The following is a 23858-nucleotide window of genomic DNA, read 5'->3' as shown; positions in this document are numbered from 1 at the left end:
GCTCGTCAATGCAACAGCCGGGCACGAAATATTAAGCTTCATGGATGCTTATTCGGGCTACAATCAAATCAAGATGCATCCACCAGACCAAGAACATACAAGTTTTTGGACAGATATGGGTATCTACTGCTACAAAGTCATGTCGTTTGGTCTTAAAAACGCCGGAGCTACATACCAAAGATTGGTCAACAAGATGTTTAAAGATCAGATCGGCAGAAATATAGAAGTGTACGTGGATGAGATGCTCGTCAAATCTAGAAAGGTTGGGGGGCACATAGACGACCTGGATGAATGTTTTAAAGTCCTCAGGAAATACAACATGAAACTAAATCCCTTAAAATGCTCCTTCGAAGTCAGCTCGGGAAAGTTTCTAGGCTTCATCGTCAATGCTCGAGGAATTGAAGCCAATCCGGAAAAAATCCAAGCCCTCCTGGATATGAACTCGCTAACAAAAAGAGGTACAAAGCCTAACCGATCGAATCGCCGCACTTAGCAGATTCGTGTCAAAATCAACGGATAAATGCGTCCCATTCTTCAACATCCTGCGAGGAAACAAAAAGTTCGAATGGACAAAAGAATGCAAACGAGCTTTTCAAGACCTAAAGGCATAGCTCGCAAAACCCCCCATCCTTTCTAAACCTCTGGACGGTGAGGAACTGGGGATATACCTAGCAGTAACGGAGCATGCCATAAGCGCCGTACTAATCAGAGAAGAAGACGGCGTGCAACATCCAGTCTATTACATCAGTAAAAGACTCGTCGAGGCCGAAGGCCGATATCCGTTGATAGAAAAGCTCGCCTACTGCCTCATCTTAGCAACAAGAAAGCTAAGACCTTACTTTCAAGCTCATCCTGTTCGGGTATACACCGACCAACCACTACGACAAATACTGCAAACGCCAGATGCCTCTGGACGGTTACTCAAGTGGGCGGTGGAATTGGGGCAGTACGAAATCAACTTCCAACCCCGAACAGCAATCAAAGGCCAAGCCTTGGCTAACTTTGTGGTGGAATGCACAGGAAAAACTGAAAGCATCCCAGAAGGCGATCTCGAGTCAACACCACAGCCAAGCAACACTAAAAATAAGCCGACCTGGAAGCTACATGTGGATGGGTCGGCCATAGATCAGCTATCTGGCGCAGGAATTGCCCTTGTCACACCTGGGGGGGCAACACCTGCATGCAGCGGTCAAATTCAGATTCAAAACCTCCAACAACGAGGCCGAATATGAAGCCCTAATCGCTGGACTCAAACTAGCGAATGAGATGAAGGCCGAACACATCGAGATCTGAAGTGACTCACAGCTAGTGGTAAATCATGTATCCGACGAATACGAGGCTCGGGGAGAAAAAATAATAGCATATCTAAGCAAAATACATGATCTGCTCACACAATTCAAAAGCTATAGCCTCAGGCAAATTCCAAGAGAAGAAAATACAACGGGAGATGCGCTAGCCCGATTGGCGAGCAGCAACATAAGTGACAAGGCGAACCTGGTCCCGATCCAATTTCTTGAAGAGCCTAGCATCACCGGCACGGAAGAAATTGAAATGATCGACACATCTCCGAACTAGATGACACCAAGAGCAGCCTATCTCAACTCTGGGGAACTCCCAGATAACCGAAATGAAGCTCGAAAAATGAGAAGAAAGGCAGCACGGTACATCATCGTAGACGGGATCATGTACAGAAGAGGATTCTCAATGCCATTGCTCAGATGCGTCACCCAAAATGAAGCTGCACGACTTCTATATGAAGTTCACGACAGATTCTGTGGAAATCATGCAGCCGGACAAAGCTTATCCAAGAAAATTCTAAGGCAAGGCTACTTCTGGCCGACGATGATTGAAGATTCGAAAGCTTATGTCAAGAAGTGCGACAAATGCCAGAGATTTTCAAAGATACCAAGAGCTCCGCCCAACGAGCTGACATAAATGCAAATTCCATGGCCCTTTGTCGTCTGGGGAATTGACCTAATAGGACAGTTACCTAAAGGCAAAGGCGGAGTGCAGTACGCAGTGGTAGCAGCCGACTACTTTACCAAGTGGACTGAAGCCGAACCACTCGCAACTATCACATCAAAGAAGGTTCAAGACTTTATAGTGAAGAACATCATATGCCGGTTCGAACTATCGTACAAAATAGTTTTGGACAACGGCAAGCAGTTCGACAGTCAATCTTTCACTGATATTTGTGTGAACCATGGCATCATAAAAAGCTTCTCTGCAGTGGCACATCCCCAAGCAGATGGTCAAGTTGAAGCAGTCAACAAGACCTTGAAGGATACACTAAAGAAGAAACTTGAAGATGACAAAGGAAATTGGCCGAAAGAACTCACCGAAGTTCTATGGTCATACCGTACAACGGAAAAAACACCAACCGGTCAGACACCATTCTCAATGGCGTACGGTTATGAAGCTATGCTGCCCGTCAAACTCGAGTCACCATCCCACAGAAGGTTGACGTACGATCAAGGTACCAATCACATACTCCTTACAGAATCACTTGATGAAATCGAAGAAAAACGAGTAACTACAAACTTAAAGTTGGTAGCTCATCAACAAAAAGTAGCTCAGTATTTCAACAAACAAGTGAAAGCTCGGAAATTCTTTGCGGGAGATATGGTCCTAAGAAGGGTATTCCTAAACACCAAAGACAGCACAACAGGCGTACTAGGACCCAACTGGGAAGGACCATACCAGGTGGTCGAAGTTCTCGACTCCGGAGCATACAAACTGGTAAGTATGAAGAAAAAATGCAACTCATTCTAGTACCACGGTATTGGAATGGAGAACATTTAAGGCAATACTACCAATAGAGTACTCAGGTCAGGTAGACCACTTCAAAGTACTCTGGTCGAATAGACCACTTCAAAGTACTTAGGTCGGGTAGACCACATTAAAGTACTATTGAACATTCGCTTCTAAGTGAATGGCCTCTTAGGCGGAGTACGCGCAAAGACTTCAGAAACAAAAGTACTCAGGTCAGGTAGACCACTTTAAAGTACAGTTCACTATTTGTTTTATGTCATGTTAAGCTAAAAAGATCAAATTAGATCACTAGCTCTAATGTAAGTTACTACGGTAACAAATACATTTTCGATCAATAAAAGAATAAAGATAGTATTTCCAATCTATTGAGTCGAAAAAATCAGCATGATTATAATTTACCTAAAGTGCGTACAAAAGGTTTTAGTCGAACCCAAAACACCGAACAGAAAAGCAATATATTTGCAAAAGACAAGTGACCAAGAGTCATACGTCTGCTCGGTCACTTGGGGGGCACCTATACCTGCACAAAGCATTTGGTAAACATAAAACAATCACAATTGCACTGCAATTATAAACAGAGAATAAAATTCATTAAGGATAACAAGAGCATATAGTATCGGGATTAAAAGCTGCCCGGTCAGCCCGTTGTCCGAAAAATAAAACATAATTCCAAGTTTAAAGACCGCTTGGTCAGTCGTGATGTCTTAAAGGCCTTGAGGCCATATAATATATATATATAAACAAGAGATAAAAAGAGAAGTGTTCAAACAGCTGGAGTCCCAGGCTGTAACGCCCTAAATAATTAGGCACGCTACCCAAAAAGATTATGAAACCCTAATCCCCTAAACGGGATTACTAATTAAAAATAGCGCAGAATTTAAACTTTTATATTAAACAGACTGAAAATAAACTTGTAATATATTTAAACTTTTCAAACATAGTTGGGATCCCAAAAATAATTACAAAATTATTACAAGTTCTTTCTTACTAGCCGACCTAAGCGGCAAAACAGAATACAAAAGTCAACACTGCTAGACCCATAACCCGCTTGGTCTGAAGTGGCGTGAACATGTACATTCTTCGTCTGCTCCTGAAACTCATGGTTGATCAGCTATTGCCTTACCCTTTCCTGCACAGTAGAGCACCCGTGAGCCAAGCCCAACAAGACAGTATAAATCATAACACATATATTATGCTTATTCACATATATGTCTGTATGGCACAGACCTGATCACTATATCAACATGCCTATTTATGTCTACGTGGCGTAGACCTATGTGTTGTGCTCACACATCTATTTAAATCTACGTGACGTAGACCCACGTGTTGCTCTCACACGTCTAATTACATTAAGGCCTTAGAATGGTTCCTCTCGGTTCTAGTTACCGAGTCCAACCTGGTTATGCCTTGAACACATAACCCTAAATCTCAACATATTCATATATATAACATGGCATAGCATTTACACAACATATATCACTAGGGTAATAACCCTAGGCTATCAAACCGCTCACATTAGGGTAATAACCCTAATCCCGGTTATTAATTACTCACATATTCCATTTCCAATATAAGCGCCACCGCGCATAACTCTACGTGCTAACTACTATCTTACCTGTTGTCCCGCAATAGTAGAGATTCCAAATCCCCGGGTGCTCCTGACCAGGTGCCGGTAATCCTAGTCACAATACCGGGATTTACACAAATAGGGTTAATCCCTAAATCTCACTTCCACAAAAATATAAAATTGGCATCCAAATCACATATAATCACATAGAGCTCGAAAAGAGCTTTCCAACGGTATAAAGAACGTCCCAAACGGAGTCCCGAGTCAAAAGTTATGGCAAAAAAAAATAGCAATCTGCCATTATCGTGGTCGCGACCATGGTCGCGACCACTGGGTTTAAAACCCAGAAAACCCAAATTTCAGCTTCGAAAATATGCCAAACTCACCCCCAATTCAACCCAAACATGCATGTAACTCAAAATCACCAAGTAGAGCTGCTAGCATATATCAAAGGATCAAAAACACATATCTCATGCATCAAAATCCCATAACAAAAACCAATATTCAGATTGCACAACACTCAACTCATGCTTAAACTTGCAATACTCAAACTCAAGAACATTGAGCTTCATTCTCAACAACTCAAACTATTTTCCAGCAATTAAACACCCTAGAAACACATAAATCAAAGCTCAAAACATACCATAAAATCTCAGCTTAACCTATCAAAGAAGCATACAACAATAAGAAGCCCAATTCCACAAGATTCATCAATTCTCATCATCAAGCAACAAGAAAATTCCAAACTTAAGAACATGCTTTTTACCCTAAAATTCAGCAAGAGAAATCACCAATAATCTTTACACAAACTCAGCAAGAAATTACCTAATTCCAAGCTCAAGAATCCACAATTCAAAAGCTTTAATCCACACCCAACTTCAAGCAATTTCTCAACAATTCAATTTTGAAAATGGAAAGGGTTAAAGGGAGAGAGAGAGTTCGGGTGAGAGAGAGATAATACCAGAAAATACAATTCATTTTCTCTCAAAATCCATTAAATTCAATATAACTCAATAATGGTCAAATGACCATTTTGCCCTTAAGGCTATAAAACATACATATTCATTTTCAAGGGAAAATATGCCATTTCACACTCAAATATTGCCAAATAAATTTCAGATTTCATAATATCAAATATAATGCCAATTAATTCAATCCAATTTGCATTTCGAGCCGAGAACCCGATTCGGCCCGAAATACCCGGTTGTGACTATACCGCGCTAACCTGTCAGAACACACCTGAAAAGACAACACAGGCATACTATATAATAATATAGTTCTATTAAGCACGTAATTAAATTAATTTCATCATTTTACCCTTCTCGGGTCATAATTACTAAAATGCCCCTGGCTCACCAACGGGGTCTTAACATAATAAAATTCATATAATTTCACATATATTGAACTATATAATAATATAATTCCTCAATTATGCATAATTATCTAGTTAGGGTTTTGCTAATCCATTTCTTAATTCCGGGTATTACAATTACCCCCTCCTTATAGAAATTTCGTCCCGAAATTTACCTGAACAACTCTGGATATTTCTGCTGCATATCCGTCTCGAGTTCCCAGGTTGCCTCTTCTACTTTACTGTTCATCCACAGTACTTTCACCAGTGCCCCTGTCTTGCTTCTCAAGACTTTTTCTCTTCTATCAAGTATCTGCACTGGTTGCTCCTCATATGACAAATCTGACTGGAGTTCCAATGCTTCATAACTCAGAACATGGGACGAGTCTGAGACATATTTTCGAAGCATTGAAACATGAAACACATTATGTACAGCCCATTGTGTGGGGGCATAGCCAACCTGTACGCTACTTGCCCTATCCTCTCAAGGATTTCAAAAGGTCCAATGAACCTCGGGCTAAGCTTTCCTTTCTTCCCAAAGCGTTTTATGCCTTTCATCGGAGATATTCGGAGAAATACCATGTCCCCGACCTGGAAATCAATATCTCGACGCTTTGGATCGGCATAACTCTTTTGCCTACTCTGAGCCGCGAGCATTCGCGCTCTAATCTTATCAATTGCCTCACTTGTTTTCTGAACAACTTCGGGACCCAAGAACTTTCTTTCACCCACTTCATCCCAGTGAATAGGTGATCTACATTTTCTTCCATATAAAAGTTCGTAAGGAGCCATCCCGATTGTTGCCTGATAGCTGTTATTATAAGAAAACTCGATCAGGGGAAGGTACTTTACCAATGATCCCTCAAAGTCAAGCACACATGCCCGTAGCATGTCCTCTAAAATCTGAATGGTCCTCTCGGATTGCCCATCCGTCTGAGGATGAAAAGCTGTGCTGAACTTTAACTGAGTACCCATAGCTTGATGTAAACTTTCCCAGAATCTTGATGTAAACTTCGGATCTCTATCCGATACAATGGACTTTGGGACACCATGCAAACGAACAATTTCTCTGACATATAACTCAGCATACTGATCAATGGAGAAGTTCGTCCGAACAGGTAAAAAGTGAGCAGACTTTGTAAACCTGTCCACTATGACCCACACAGAGTCAAACTGTCCCGTGGTTCTAGGCATACCTACCACAAAGTCCATAGCTATATCTTCCCATTTCCATTCTGGTATTTTCAACGGTTGCAGCAACCCTGCAGGTCGTTGGTGTTCAGCCTTCACTTGCTGACACGTAAGGCACTTTGCAACATACTCAGCGATGTCATTCTTCATGCCTGGCCACCAAAACATGGCTTTCAGGTCTTGGTACATCTTTGTCGACCCTGGATGAACTGAATAAGGAGTCGTGTGAGACTCATCCATGATTTCTTTCTTGATGTTCTCATCCATAGGTACACAAACTCGACTTCCAAATTTCAACATTCCCGTTTCATCTACTGAGAAATCACTAGCCTTCCCAGCCAAAACCCTAGCTCGGGTTTTTATCAATTCCGAATCCTGCTTTTGTGCTTCTTTAATTCTCTCTAAAAGAGTGGATTGCAGGGTAATATTAGCCAATTGCCCCACAACCAACTCAATTTGAGCTCGAGTCATTTCATTTGCTAACTGTCGGGAGATTTGCTTCATAGTACTCAACTGACTCTGACCTTTTCTACTTAAAGCGTCAGCAACCACATTGGCCTTACCAGGATGATAAAGGATCTCACAATCATAATCCTTCACCAATTCTAGCCAACGTCTTTGTCTCATATTCAAGTCCTTCTGGGTGAAGAAGTATTTCAGACTTTTATGATCAGTGTATATCTCACATTTCTCGCCATAAAGGTAATGCCGCCAAATCTTTAGCGCTAATACCACTGCTGCGAGTTCTAAATCGTGAGTAGGGTACCTCTTCTCGTACTCCTTTAACTGCCGAGAAGCATAAGCTATTACCCTCCCAGCCTGCATAAGCACACAGCCGAGACCTTATCTGAAGGAAGAGTTAGTACAGGAGCGGTAATCAAGCGTTGCTTTAACTCCAGGAAACTTTTCTCACACCGATCAGTCCAAACAAACTTCTGGTTCTTTCGGGTCAGCTCCGTTAAGGGTACAACGATCTTTGAGAAACCCTCAACGAACCGACGATAATAACCAGCCAAACCCAGAAAACTTCTGACCTCCGTAGCTGACTTCGGTGCTGGCCAATCCCGAACAGCTTCAATTTTGACCGGATCCACCATGATCCCATCTTTATCCACTATGTGCCCCAAAAATGAGACACGAGATAACCAGAATTCACACTTTTTGAACTTAGCATAAAGCTTGTGATCCCGTAACCTTTGCAAAACCGCTCTGAGATGCAACTCATGATCTTTTTCTGTCTCAGAGTACACCAAAATGTCATCGATAAACACAATCACGAACCTATCCAGGTAATCTTTAAACACCCGGTTCATCAAATCCATGAATGCCGCCGGGGCATTAGTGAGTCCAAAAGACATCACAAGAAATTCATAGTGTCCATACCGAGTACGGAACGCAGTTTTCGGGATATCTTCCTCTCGAATTCTCAACTGATGATAGCCTGAGCGAAGATCGATCTTGGAAAAGACCGTCTTCCCCTTCAGTTGATCAAACAGATCATCAATTCGAGGTAAAGGATACTTGTTCTTAATGGTAAGCTTGTTCAACTCCCGGTAGTCAATACACATCCGCAGGGTTCCGTCTTTCTTCTTCACAAACAAAACCGGAGCTCCCCAAGGTGAGTAGCTCGGTCTAATGAATCCCAGATTCAGCAACTCTTGCAATTGTATCTTCAATTCCTTCAACTCAGCTGGAGCCATTCGGTACGGTGCCTTAGACACTGGATCCACTCCCGGAGCCAATTCAATAACAAATTCAATCTCATACGGTGGCAATCCCGGTAGATCTTCTGGAAAGACATCAAGAAACTCGCATACCAATCTCGTATTTTCAGGCCCTGATGTCACAGGTTGGCTAGTGTCCACTGCAGTAACTATGAACCCTAGACAACCTCTACCCATCAGGTCTTTAGCTTTCAACAATGATATTCTCGGTATGCGTGCCCCCTGAACTTTACCCACGAACACCGCTGGGTTAGCACTCTCGGGCTCAAACACTACCATCTTCCGTTTACAGTCGATCATTGCTCCATACTTAGACAGAAAATCCATTCCCAGGATTATGTCAAAATCAAACAATTGTAACTCAATTAGATTGGCGGTCAACTCACAACCGTCAATCCAAAAAGATAAAGACAGAATCCACCTTGTGGATACTATCAGGTTTCCCGAGGGTAACAGGGTTCCAAACCCCGAAGTATAATTATCACATGGCTTATGCAAACTTTCTATCACCCTACTCGATACATATGAATGAGTAGCTCCAGAATCAAATAACACAGTATAAGCACAACCATTAATAGATAATCGACTGTCTGGCGACGGACTAGCATCAGCATCTGCCTGAGTTATAGTGAAAAGTCTCCCCGGGTTCTGAGCAACATTCTTCTTAGGCTCTTCTCTCTTAGCTTGGGGACAATCCCTGATAAAGTGGCCCACCACGCCACACTGGAAACATGTCTTGGCTCGGCACTCACCAGGATGATGCTTCTTGCATTTAGGACACTCGGGGTATGACCGGAATGAGGAACTGCGGCCTTGACGGCCACCTCTGTTTCCCTGAAACTTTCTATTTCCTCCTGAAGCTCCGGAAGCCTCAGCCTTCCGCTTGTGCTCAGGGTTGCTACTATCGATCCCCTTACTGAAATTACCACCAGCAGGAGGGTTTGATGCCATGGCGGCATCCTTTGCAGCCTGCTCCTTCATTACTTGCTGCTCGGCCTCCTCAGCAATTAAGGCCAAGTCTACCACTCTCTTATACAGAGTGTCATGTGATGTGGTAATCTTCAAGTCCCGACTAATTGTAGCATTTAGTCCTCGAACATATTTCTGCTTTCTGGTAAAATCTGTAGGCACCAAATCACCAGCAAATTTAGATAACCGATCGAATTCCAGAGTATATTCGGCCACAGACATTTTCCCCTGAGTCAACTTCACAAAATCTTCTTGGTGTGAAGTCCTCACTGCAACGTTATAAAACTTTTCTTCAAAAAGTTTCTTGAACTCTTCCCATGTCATGACACTGACATCTCGAGTCTGATTCACTATATCCCACCATACGCGGGCATGATCTTGAAACATAAAGGCCGCACAATTCACCCTCTCAGTTCCCGTCACCCCCATATTATCGAGGATACGGGTAACAGTACTCATCCATTGATCGGCCTTAATAATATCAATGCCTCCCAGAAAAGCCGGAGGTTGCAGCTTCACAAACCGCTCGAACACAGAGTCCTGGTGCGGCATAATATACCCTTGGTTACCCACCGCTGGCACAGGAGCTGGTTGTAACCCTTGATTAGCTGGGATAGCTTGTTGCCTCAAACGTTGCAACTCTTCCTCTTGACGAAGTATGACACTTCGCATTTCATGAAACATTTGCTGCCAGTCAGCAGGAGGATTAGCATTAACAGCCCCCGCATTATCCCCCAGATTTTGCGGAGGTGGAGGCGGTGCGGGTGGATCGGTTCGGGTAGCCCCGGGCTCTACTTGCTCGCCCTGTGGTCTGGATGATTGCAGAGGGTCCATTACTAGTACCCCTGAAATCAACAACCCCAGCGAGTTAAGCACCGATACCACACTTACGCACTTATTGCCTTAAACCCTAACTCATCTATTTACCTCATTCATATACACATAATAATTAACATTTATAACATGGCATCACATAACACATACATACTCTAGATGCTTGCATACTGCCTAAAATGGAAAGCGGTAAACAGATGATCACACATTCAGTCAAGTATTTACTCTCAATACTTACTGCACCATGAGTCGAGCTTATCTCTGACGACGAATGTACATGTTCGGCCGGTCTACAGGAAGTTTAAAAACCTTGGCGCTCTGATACCAAATTGTAACGCCCTAAATAATTAGGCACGCTACCCAAAAAGATTATGAAACCCTAATCCCCTAAACGAGATTACTAATTAAAAATAGCGCAGAATTTAAACTTTTATATTAAACAGACTGAAAATAAACTTGTAATATATTTAAACTTTTCAAACATAGTTGGGATCCCAAAAATAATTACAAAATTATTACAAGTTCTTTCTTACTAGCCGACCTAAGCGGCAAAACAGAATACAAAAGTCAACACTGCTAGACCCATAACCCGCTTGGTCTGAAGTGGCGTGAACATGTACATTCTTCGTACGCTCACAGGCGATGGGCGATCGGCTATTGCCTTACCCTTTCTGCACGATAGAGCACCCGTGAGCCAAGCCCATGAGACAGTATAAATCATAACACATATATTATGCTTATTCACATATATGTCTGTATGGCACAGACCTGATCACTATATCAACATGCCTATTTATGTCTACGTGGCGTAGACCTATGTGTTGCGCTCACACATCTATTTAAATCTACGTGACGTAGACCCACGTGTTGCTCTCACACGTCTAATTACATTAAGGCCTTAGAATGGTTCCTCTCGGTTCTAGTTACCGAGTCCAACCTGGTTATGCCTTGAACACATAACCCTAAATCTCAACATATTCATATATATAACATGGCATAGCATTTACACAACATATATCACTAGGGTAATAACCCTAGGCTATCAAACCGCTCACATTAGGGTAATAACCCTAATCCCGGTTATTAATTACTCACATATTCCATTTCCAATATAAGCACCACCGCGCATAACTCTACGTGCTAACTACTATCTTACCTGTTGTCCCGCAATAGTAGAGATTCCAAATCCCCGGGTGCTCCTGACCAGGTGCCGGTAATCCTAGTCACAATACCGGGATTTACACAAATAGGGTTAATCCCTAAATCTCACTTCCACAAAAATATAAAATTGGCATCCAAATCACATATAATCACATAGAGCTCAAAAAGAGCTTTCCAACGGTATAAAGAACGTCCCAAACGGAGTCCCGAGTCAAAAGTTATGGCAAAAACAAATAGCAATCTGCCATTATCGTGGTCGCGACCATGGTCGCGACCACTGGGTTTAAAAACCCAGAAAACCCAAATTTCAGCTTCGAAAATATGCCAAACTCACCCCCAATTCAACCCAAACATGCATATAACTCAAAATCACCAAGTAGAGCTGCTAGCATATATCAAAGGATCAAAAACACATATCTCATGCATCAAAATCCCATAACAAAAACCAATATTCAGATTGCACAACACTCAACTCATGCTTAAACTTGCAATACTCAAACTCAAGAACATTGAGCTTCATTCTCAACAACTCAAACTATTTTCCAGCAATTAAACACCCTAGAAACACATAAATCAAAGCTCAAAACATACCATAAAATCTCAGCTTAACCTATCAAAGAAGCATACAACAATAAGAAGCCCAATTCCACAAGATTCATCAATTCTCATCATCAAGCAACAAGAAAATTCCAAACTTAAGAACATGCTTTTTACCCTAAAATTCAGCAAGAGAAATCACCAATAATCTTTACACAAACTCAGCAAGAAATTACATAATTCCAAGCTCAAGAATCCACAATTCAAAAGCTTTAATCCACACCCAACTTCAAGCAATTTCTCAACAATTCAATTTTGAAAATGGAAAGGGTTAAAGGGAGAGAGAGAGTTCGGGTGAGAGAGAGATAATACCAGAAAATACAATTCATTTTCTCTCAAAATCCATTAAATTCAATATAACTCAATAATGGTCAAATGACCATTTTGCCCTTAAGGCTATAAAACATACATATTCATTTTCAAGGGAAAATATGCCATTTCACACTCAAATATTGCCAAATAAATTTCAGATTTCATAATATCAAATATAATGCCAATTAATTCAATCCAATTTGCATTTCAGGCCCGAACCCGATTCGGCCCGAAATACCCGGTTGTGACTATACCGCGCTAACCTGTCAGAACACACCTGAAAAGACAACACAGACATACTATATAATAATATAGTTCTATTAAGCACGTAATTAAATTAATTTCATCATTTTACCCTTCTCGGGTCATAATTACTAAAATGCCCCTGGCTCACCAACGGGGTCTTAACATAATAAAATTCATATAATTTCACATATATTGAACTATATAATAATATAATTCCTCAATTATGCATAATTATCTAGTTAGGGTTTTGCTAATCCATTTCTTAATTCCGGGTATTACACAGGCTTTGGGTTCAGTTCTTCTGAGCCAACTGGAGCAGGAGGATTTGTTGCTCGAGCAGGAGAAGCATCTGCAGCCTGGTCAGAAGCCTAGCCGGAAGTTGAAGCAGCCACCTCTTTCCCACCATAGGCAACTTAGGCCGCATAGTACTCGAGGTACATGTCCTTAGCGTCGCCCAAGTAGTCAAAGTTGGCCTGGGGATTAGCCTTCCAAAAATCAAAGAAGAGCTCAAGGCCGGCAGTGTTAGAAAAATATGAGATATCAATAGAAGAATAACAATAAGATGAATAAAGAGACCAAGAAAATTACAACTCTATGCAACAAAATTACAAGGACTATAGATTAAATAAAAGTTACAATCCCAAAGCACAAAATACAAATAAAGAGAAAGAAAAGATGAGGACAAAGATACAACTCAAAGCAAATATATACACATAAATGTAAAAGTAAAAAGAGAATATATATATATATATAATAAAGAGATATATATATATATATGATATATAGTGGATATATAGTATATATATATTAATGAATATAGAAGAGATATAATATATGTATATATAATAAAGAGAAGAAGAGGCAGAAAACAAATAGGAAAAAGAAGATGAAGAAGAACACAAGTAAGTAAAGGGGGATCACCAAAGGCTTGAACAAGGTTTAAACACCTTTGTCCAAAAAGCTTATTTCCCCCTATAAAAAAACTTAGGGAACAGAATGGAAATGCTTTTGGGAATAAACAAGCCTCTCAATATTTTCTAGCTTAGTGTTTAGAAGATAGAAAATTGTTGTTGTCTACAAGTGAACCAAAGCCCTCTATTTATAGTGTTTTGAGGATCACATTTGAAAATCAAATTCCTTCATCACATGGCTGTTACCAACACACTAATTTGTATTTAATGAGATAAAAACGTTGGACAAGAGAGCTGGAAACATGCTCAATTAATTTGTATACGTTTATGAACATTTTCAAAAATCAGTTCCAGATGTTCGAAAACAACCATAAAACAACATACAAACAACTATTAAACAACTGTTTCCTGAGAACTCAAAATGTAACTCCTCTCCGAGTTAAATCATTTCCAAACGTCCCAATAGCCATTTAAATGATATAATTGAGTATTGTAACAGTTTCTAACAGCTAGAAACTTATCTCATTCATTCCATAACTCCCATATGTAACAACTCACATAATTACATATTTATCAATTTTTGATCCTTAGGTTACAATCTATTTCAGATTTGTAACTCCTCATTTGTTACAATTTGTGTATTATTATACTATAATGATATAATAACCTCCAACACATAATATATATTAATCTCATATTAATATATAATATGCCACATTTTAATCTTCATTATATATTTGTTAAATAACAAATATATAACAGGCAGTCTCCAAAGCATTAACCTTCTCCTTCAAACGGTCCACCTCGGCCACCTGAGCGTCCTTATCTTCCTTTAGCCGAAGAAGGACTAGCCGCAGAGAACTCCTCTCATCTCGATGACGATCAACTTCAACAGACAAGGTCCCGATGGTTTCCTCAAAGCGATTAGCAGCCTCAAGGTCCTTCGTTAGCACGGTTGTAATACCCGGAATTAAGAAAAGGATTAGCAAAACCCTAATTAGATAATTATGAATTAATTGAGGAATTATATGATTGTATAGTTCAATATATGTAAAAGTATATGAAATTTAACATGTTAAGACCCCGTTGGTGAGCCAGGGGCATTTTGGTAATTATGACCCGAGAAGGGTAAATTGATGAAATTAATTTAATTACGTGCCTAATAGAACTATATTATTATATAGTATGCCTGTGTTGTCTTTTCAGGTGTGTTCTGACAGGTCGGCGCGGTATAGTCACAACCGGGAATTTCGGGCCGAACCGGGTTCGGGCCCGAAATGTGAAATGGATTGGTTTAATTGGCATTTTATTTGATGAGTGATAATCTGAAATTTATTGTGAATTATTTATGCATGGAATGACTAAATTACCCTTGTGAGGGTGTATGTGTGAATTTAGGCCATGAGGGAAAAATGGTCATTTGACCAAATTAATTTACATTGAATTAAAAGTGATTTTGAAGGAAAATGAATAAACTTTCTGGATTTTTCTCCCTCTCACCCGAACACTCTCTCTCCCTTTAACCCATTTGATTTCAAAGCTTGAATTGTTGAAGAAAGCTTGGTTTTGGTTGTGATTTAAGCTTTTGGAGTTGTGGGTCTTGAGCTTGGAGTTTAGGTAACTTCTTGTTGTGTTTTTGTAGAATTTAATGGTGGTATCTTGCTGAATTTATTGTGGTAAAAGCATGATTTGAATTGTATTTTGCTCTTGTGATTGCATGTTCTTAAGTGTTGTTGTGATCTTGATAAATTGAGTGTGTTAATCTTTGGATTTGAGTTCTTGATCATGGATTTTGATCTTAGGGTGTTTTCTAGTGTTGAATCATGTGATATGGTGATATTTGTTGGCTGGAAAATTGTTTAAATTGTTGAAGATGAAGCTCTTGTTCTTGAGCTTGGGATTTGCTTAGTTTGAGCATGATATTATTGTGTTTCTCAATCTGAAATTTTGGTTTTTTTTATGAGAATTTGGATGCATGAAGTATGTTATTTGAGCATCTTATAATTGCTAGTGATCCTAATTGTTATATTGTGAGTTTGGTTATGAATTTGGGGTGAAAATAGTGAAGTTCTTGCTGAAAATTCGAAGTTTGCTTGCTGGTTTCTGGGTTCTGCACCCAGATGTCGCGGCCCGCTCCTCTGTATGGACCTGGGAATTTGTCCCAGGTGCCACGGCATGGTATGGGCATGCCATGGCCCGCCCTCGTGTTTTTGGGCAGTTTTGAGTTGATTTTCGAAAGTTTGTAACTTTTGATTCCGAACTTCGATTTGGGAGTTCTTTATATCGTTGGAAAGCTCGTTCCGAGCTCTGTATGATTATCTGAATTGTAAATGCCATGCTTGAATTTTATGGAGTTTAAAGTCAGGGGTTAACCTTAAGTGTGCAAATCCTGGGTTTGTGTGACTAGGATTACCGGCACCTGATCAGGAGCACCCGGGGATTCGGAATCTCCTTCTATTGCTGGACAACAGGTAAGACAGTAGTTTGCACGTAGAGTATGCGCAGTGGCGCTTATGTTGAATATGATATATGTGAGTTATTATAATCGGGATTAGGGTTATTACCCTAATAGGAACGGTTTGATAGCTTAGGGTTATTACCCTAGTGAAATATGTGTATAAATGCCATGCCATGTTGATTGAAATGAGATTTAGGGATTATGCGCTCAAGGCATAATCAGGTTGGACTCGGTACTCATAACCGAGATGAACCACTTCTAAGGCCTTAATGTATTTAGACATGTGACATGTGGGTCTACGTCACGTAGATTTAATTAGATGTGTGAGCGCAACACATAGGTCTACGCCACGTAGACATAAATGGGCATGTTGATATAATGATCAGGTCTGTGCTATACAGACATATGTGAATGAGCATATTATATTTGTTATGATTTATACTGTCTTGCTGGGCTTGGCTCACGGGTGCTCTACTGTGCAGGAAAGGGTAAGGCATTAGCCGATCAGCCATGCGTTTCAGGAGCAGGGCGAAGAATGTACATGGTCATGCCACTTCAGACCAAGCGGGTTATGGGTCTAGCAGTGTTGAACTTTTGTATTCTGTTTTGCCGCTTAGGTCGGCTAGAAAGAAAGGACTTGTAATAAGTTTGTAAATATTTTTGGGATCTCAACTATTTTGAAAAGTTTAAATATATTACAAGTTTATTTTCATTCTGATTAATATAAAAGTTTAAATTCTGTGCTATTTTAATTAGTAATCCCGATTAGGGGATTAGGGTTTCGTAAGTGTTTTGGGTAGCGCGCCTAATTATTTAGGGCGTTACAACAGTGATCTTCTTCTCGGCGGCAAACAGCTTCTTGTTGGCCTCATCCAACTCATGACGAACAACCGCAGTCTCCGCCCTGGCCTCCTCAGCTTCCTTCTTGGCCAAGTCTGCCTCCGCCCTCAAGGTGTCAGATAGAGTCGCACTCTTGGAAGTAACAGATTTAGCCCGGGAGTAGGTGTAAGCCAACTTCATCCCGACCTGCATAAAGGAAAAAGTCAGCATATTGAGCTAAGTGTGAAAAGTTAAAAGGGAAGTATCAAAAAAGGCTAACCCTGGTGAGCTCCTTCAAGACTCCGCCCACCAACACATCCAGAGATAAGTCGTCAGCACCAGCCAGTTGCTCACCGACCTCAGGAACCAGTCGGTTCATGTTATGAGCCATCACCTCCTTGCCATTCTTGGCCTCAGGCAGCACGGGCACGGGTGGAGTCGGTGCCTGCACCCGCTCAGGGATCCTCCTGACGAGTTCGGACCCAGTTGTTGGTGGCCCAGACTCCTTAGACTTGGCACATTTGGAAGTGGAAGGATTCGCAGCAGTCAGCTCCTCGGAAAGGTTAATAACCTCTCCAAAAGGCCTCTTCTCTGAAGACCCCTATCCGCCCTTAGACTTCTTGGTCGGAGGGGAGGCGCTAGAATTTTTTCCCATCCTCTTCCTCAGAGCGTCAATCATCTGCCGAGACATGTCTGCACTGAACAAAAACAGTATGGTTAGCACAAACCAGCAAAAATACAAAGCATGAAATTCAAGAAGCTGAAAAGAAGTAAAACGCAGAGTGACTGCCCGCCCAGAAAGTCAGAAGTCCATCATCACCTGATATCTCAGACATAACAGCCTTCCCTTTTCCAGCATAGGGATAAGATGGCCGAACATGTGAAATGGGCTCCCTTATGCGAAGTGCATGTTCAACAAGCCTGGGCGTGGCCGGGAGTTTCTTCTTCCTCTTCAAATGAGTCACCTGCTCAGCCTCAGCCTCAGCCTCGGCTTCATCTTCAGGATTCATAAACTCCTGAGCATACTGCTTTGCCCGGGCACCTCCCTTCAACTTAGCCTCACGCTTGAGTTGAATGAGCTCATCCTCCTTATTAGCTCATTCGGGCCGGGCAGCATCAGATTTCCCCTTCTTCCCCGCCACGGACTTAGGAGAAAAGTCCTCAGGGTAAAGCCCGTACTGCACCAAATTCTCGATGGAGGTCAACTGGATGATATCCCTGTCTTCTGCCGGCAACCGGGCAAGTTTTTGAGCTCTATCCCTAAGAGCAAGAATGAGGGGAGGACGGTGATATGTCGGGATCTGCTGAAACCAAGTCCGGTAGATGCTCGGATCCTTCACCATGAAGTACTCATCAACAAAACGCCCTATTTTGCTGATGGCCTTGTGGTTCGTCCCGCTCAACCACTTGAAGCTTGGTTGAGAGAAGTAAAAATACCCCGACCTACCTTGCTTGGGGGTAGACTTCAGGTCAAAGAACCAAGCGACCTCGTGGGGAGAAGGAGCATCCCATCCCTGGGAAGCGTATAGGACGAAGAGAGCGGACAAATACTTAAATGCCCTTGGGAGTAATCTGGGCCAAGCAGAGCCCGAAGAAGTCCGCCACATCCCAGAAGTACTTATGCAAGGGCATCAGCGCCCCTTTGCCGGCCGTGAACCCCCGACCAGGCACACATCCCCTTATCAGGGTTTGTGGCACGATTGTCGTGGGCGGGAATGTAGCAGTCCAGCTCGCCCAGGTATCCTTCCTGGTCGAGAGTGCGGAGGCGTGCCTCTGAAATCTTGGACAGAGGACTTACCCACCTGGCGCCCAAGGCACCTTGCCTCCTGTGAGGAACCGCCTCAGCAAGCTCCACACTGACGTAGTCAACGCCCTCAACAAGGACGTCCCCGTCAGCATCGACTGGTTGCCCAGCCTCATTGTACTCCCCGAAGTTAGGGGGTTTAACCTCTTCCTCTCCCTCCTCAGCGGGAGGACTGCCCGGACGCGCTTTGTCCAGCTCATCAACCTCTTGGATCTCAGTGTCCCCCTCACGGTCCTCCTCCATTGGGACCGCCAAATCCTCTTCGGCGTCGGGCAGAGTGGCAAGCCGAGCCACTTGGGGGTCAGAAGCGTCAGCCAGACGCATAGTTTTCTTTGTACGAGCCATCATCCTATGGCTGGGTACGGAATCAGAAGAATCTCCTTCTCTAGAAGGAGAGTTGGCACGAAGACGAGGGTGGACTTCGTGCAGAAGTTGAAGCAACTCCTAGTCGATTTGATGCTCGGGCTCCCAAGACTCACCTGAGTTCATCTACAAAAGACAACACACGAGATGAGTGTTGGACGGAGTATGAAACGAAAAACAAGCAAATATGCCGACCAGGAGTACCCAACAGATTAAAGAACGACCATGTTCAAAGAAAAGTCTAAACTCAAGAAGTCAGAAAGTTTTTCTTGAGTTAGGGCAAAGAAGTTCATGAAGCTTGGAAAAAGAAGAATGAAAAACAGACGCAATGCAGTTCTAAAATAAGCCCTACGGCTGAAAGCTAACACAAGGACATGGAAAAGAAGAGTCACAGAAGTTTCAAACGCTAGGGTTTCCTAAAGTGTTCTTTCTACAACGAAATAACATTCAAAGCGTAAGCATGCAAAGGAAAAGCATAAAGAGGATCAAAAACTTACTCAAAGATTCGAATGTCCGGGTTCAAGCAAGCCAGCAATCGTCTGTAGGCACTTTGGCAACTCTGAAGCCAGAAAATTTTCTCTTTTCGCTCTGAAAGTTTACTTAACAACGAAGGGTGATGAAATGAGGTAATGTGCCAGTACTCCAAGAATTTATAGGCAGAAGGGTAATTGTACGTAAAGGAACCTTAAACGCCTCGGCTTCCCGCCTTAAAAGCGAATATGGAAAATCAAAAGTAATCGAGTGCAACCGTTAGCCGTGGAGAGAGAAATTAAGATTTTCAAAATATTAATTGTCAGAGCATTAATTAGCCGAAAACCGAATGGACGCCCAGTTAGCTTCAAATCGAGTCTCGAACGGTCATGCTCGACACGTGTCCCCATATAAAGGCAGAGCCAACTCGGAATAAGTCTACACGCAACTTCGGAGGTCCCGTACAAACTTGGAGGGCAAATGTTATCCCAAATTTGGCACTCTGACGTGGCATCACGAGAATGGTGACACGTGGACTCTTCTTAGAGCATCTGTTCGGATCAACATGCCGAGCAGAATGCCTCGCTGGCATATCCAAAATGGAATATTCGACGAGCCGTGCAGAATGAGCAACACTTAGCGAATTCAACTAAACGCATCGTGAGTCACCAGCTCAATCCCTATAACTCAGGGATCAACTTACGTGGATGTGGCATACACACGATCCCATTATCAGTGTATTCAGCCTCAATCCCACGATCCTTGCATTCAGCATTGATCACACGATCTTTCTGTTTATGCGCATTGTAACGTGAGAGGAAACTCTTCCTCCTTAAGTTTCCAACCCTATAAATAGTGAGGAATGTTTACTGGGCAAAGGATCGGAAAAACTGTATTCCACGAGATTGTACGTCGAAACGCTATAAGCTAAGGCTATCTAAGAATTATATAGTCAGAGATACTATTGTAAGAGCTATAAGAAAAGGAAACTTCTTCCTTATTCTTAAGTCAATACAACTAACGAGGATTAGACTATTACCGAACTGCTCGGGGCTAAACCTCTATAAAATTTATGTGTCTTATTATTGCTTTACTACATATTCTTATTACGACATACCGTTTATCGCTTATTAAAAAGACTCATTGTCGTTGGCTAAAAGTGAAGTCAACAGGTACTACCTATATCAACAAGGTGCATCTTGTTTTCTGGTAGCCTATCATGAAAGAACTCCACAATTAAGTGTGGTTGACCTAGGGTAATTTCTAGGAAAACGTGCGAGTGAGGACAAAGCATGCTTAAAATACTCGTGTTGGTCTATAGGGTCAGCTGTCATTCCATGAAGCAATCAGAGTGATGTACTTGAATATAAAAGCCATCATTCTGTGGGTGTAAGGGCCCAATAGAGGCTTGAAGCGGGGGCGTTACAAATGGTATCAAAGCCTTGACCTAGCCGAAAGTGTTGTCGACAAGGACGTCGGACCCTGTAAGGGGAGAAATTGTGACAGTCAGTAGTCCCGTGATTCGTAAGGGGAAATACTGGGTAAGCTGTGCAATCCCACACTGGCTAGGGAAGGTCAAGTGTAATGATTCTGAGACTCTGCAGCTATGAACTACATAATTGAAGAGGGCTCAAATGGATTGATTGGTACTTCATATATCAACAAGGTGCATATTATTTTCTGGTAACCGATCACGAAAGAACTTCACAGTTAAGCGTGCTTAACTTGGGGTAATGTCAGGATGGGTGACCTCTTGAGAAATTTTCTCAAGAAGCATGGCAGTGAGGACAAAACATGCTTAAAACACTCATGCTGATCTGTAGGGTCACTCGTCATTCCATGAAGCAGTTAGAGTGACGTACTTGTGTATAAGAGCTACCATTTCGTGAGTGTAAGAGCCTAATGAAAGCTTGAAGCGGGGACGTTACAAGTAGGATTAGTATTATAAATATATAAATATTAATATTATTTATTTTAGATTAATTTAACTATATATAAATATTAATATTACTTATTTTAAGATAATTGAGTGTATACCAATTTCAATCTAATTTAAATATATATTAATATAATATTTATAACATTATTATTTTTTTATTGTTATTTTTATATTAGAAGTATCCTCAATATACAATAATTAATAAATATTATTTTTTTAATGGTAATAAATATTATTTAATATACCATATTAATATATTTATTTTAATAAATTAATGAATGGTTTCCTTTAATTTATAAAATTTTAAAAATATACTTAACAAAAATAAAAATTAAAAATCGTATATTGAGAAAATAAAAATTAATTTTATCAAATCGTATTCTCTCTCTTCAGATAGGGTTTTCTCTCTTCCCTTTCTCTTAAGCTTCGACTAGGGTTCCTCATGCTCCCATGGACGTTGCCAGCCAGATCTGAGCGGGTGGCACCCAAGAGCCTTGCTTCTGGCTACTCTCGTTCGAAGGCGGAGGTCTCCATTTGTGGGTTTCAGCGACGGGTGAATTGGTCAGCGTCGGGCTTAGCTCCCTAGGGCCAAATTCGAGATGCCTAGATTTCTAGGCGAGTGGCCACCGTCCTTTGTGGTTGGCCACTTCGGTTGAGGCATCGCTCGCCTTTGCGTTGCGATGTGGCGTTGGTGGTGGGCTTCTCTTGATTTTCTCTCCTTCGTTTTTGGGGATGGCTTTTTGAAGAGGCCCTTTTTAGGTGTGACCTTGGGCCTTGGTGTTGGAAATTATTTTACCAGGATCTTAGATCTACTCACAAGTATGTTGTTTAAACACCCTAAATATGAACTTTCTAAAACGATAAATTAAACAAATATAAAGTTAAGAAAACCTTTTATAGATGCAGCGGAATTAATGTCTCCTTCCACTCAGATCTCTAACCCTCGAATCCTTTCTGTAGCAGAGTATAATCAAGATCTGAGCCCGAATGTCCTTCTTCTTCAAGTTTGATCCTTCACAGTCTTCCAATCTATGATTGAGTTACTGCTTGCTGTGTGTGGGCACTTACTCTTTCACTAGGGTCACGAAAAAGATGAAGGGAAAAGAGAGAGGTATTTCGGCCAAGGTATAGAAAGTGGGGAAGGCTCAGTTTTTCTGAAGAGAGAAATTTCTGTCAGAAAGGCATATTCAAAGATGTGTATTTGACTGAGCCATCACTTTCTATTTATAGGCAACTACTAGGTTTAGGTTAGGAATTATTTGGCATTAAAATAATGAAAATATTAATTTGAAAAACTCCATATAGTGGCCGGCCAAGGTGTATAAATGGGCCTCACTTGATTTTGCAGTTTTATCAAATTTTATCTCTATTTTCTCAAAGACGCCAATTTTCCAATTCTAACATTTTAAATGCCAAAACTAACTATTTAACAACTAAAATAGATTATTAAATAATATTGTCATTTAATTTAATTATTAATTAGACATATAAAGTCCATTAATAAATAAATAAACCTAGAAACTCTTTTCATTACAATTTCACCCCTGCTTAGTGAAAATTCATAAAATTAGACATAGTCTAACTTTAGAATTATAATTGATCAATCACGAATCAATTAATGAGTCTTACAAGCAGAATGTTCTCAACTAGAATGGGGACCATGGATCTATATGCTGAGCTTCCAATAAGTGAACCAAATTTACAAAGTAAATACCTACTTATTAATTCTTCGTTGAATCCACTCTTAGAACTTATAATTGCACTCTCAAACTTATATAGAGCATATTGTATGTTCCACGATATCAATATACTATCTCATTTAACCATTGTTATAATCTTATTGTGATTTAAAGATCCTCTATATAGATGATCTACATCGAGATGGGATTTCTTTACCGTTCTCACCCCTCAATGTATTTTGCCCCTTAAAACACTTAGCTACCTGTAAATGGTGTTTAGTGATCTAATAATTAGTCAGTTAAACAAGAGCTCATCCATTTACTTCTATTTGCTAAGCTCAAAGGGAATCATCACTTGACTTCTATACACCAGTAGAAGCTATAGATTCCATATTTATGTTCAGCACTCCCACTCAATCATACTATCATGTTCCCAAAATATACGTATCACCCTGACCCAAAGGTAGGCTTAACTAATAAATCTAAGAACATGAATAGCACTCCTGAGTTGAGCCTAAGCATATCAGGATTTAGATTCTTTTAATCTTAAGATCAACTACTGATATTGACTTGGAAAGATATGTATAACGGTAAGTTTGTAATATCTTAACTTAGTTGCAATATCGGTCCAGTCCAATGTATACTCCATACATTCGAAACTAGTATACTTTACTAATGTCCTGGAAAGAA

At 41.0% G+C, this 23858-nt stretch overlaps 1 long non-coding RNA gene across 1 annotated transcript; it reads right to left on the bottom strand.

The window, feature by feature from the left end:
- Positions 1-3669: 3669 nt before the first annotated feature.
- LOC133039501 (uncharacterized) lies at positions 3670-5466 on the bottom strand. The gene is made up of 3 exons (XR_009688646.1): positions 5165-5466; positions 4388-4450; positions 3670-3901 (listed from the first exon to the last, which is right to left on the bottom strand). It is a non-coding gene; the product is annotated as an uncharacterized LOC133039501 (long non-coding RNA).
- Positions 5467-23858: the final 18392 nt, after the last annotated feature.

This window comes from Cannabis sativa, chromosome 6 (assembly GCF_029168945.1).
Source record: "Cannabis sativa cultivar Pink pepper isolate KNU-18-1 chromosome 6, ASM2916894v1, whole genome shotgun sequence".
NCBI lineage: Eukaryota > Viridiplantae > Streptophyta > Magnoliopsida > Rosales > Cannabaceae > Cannabis > Cannabis sativa.
This window is presented reverse-complemented; position numbering and strand designations above follow the sequence as displayed.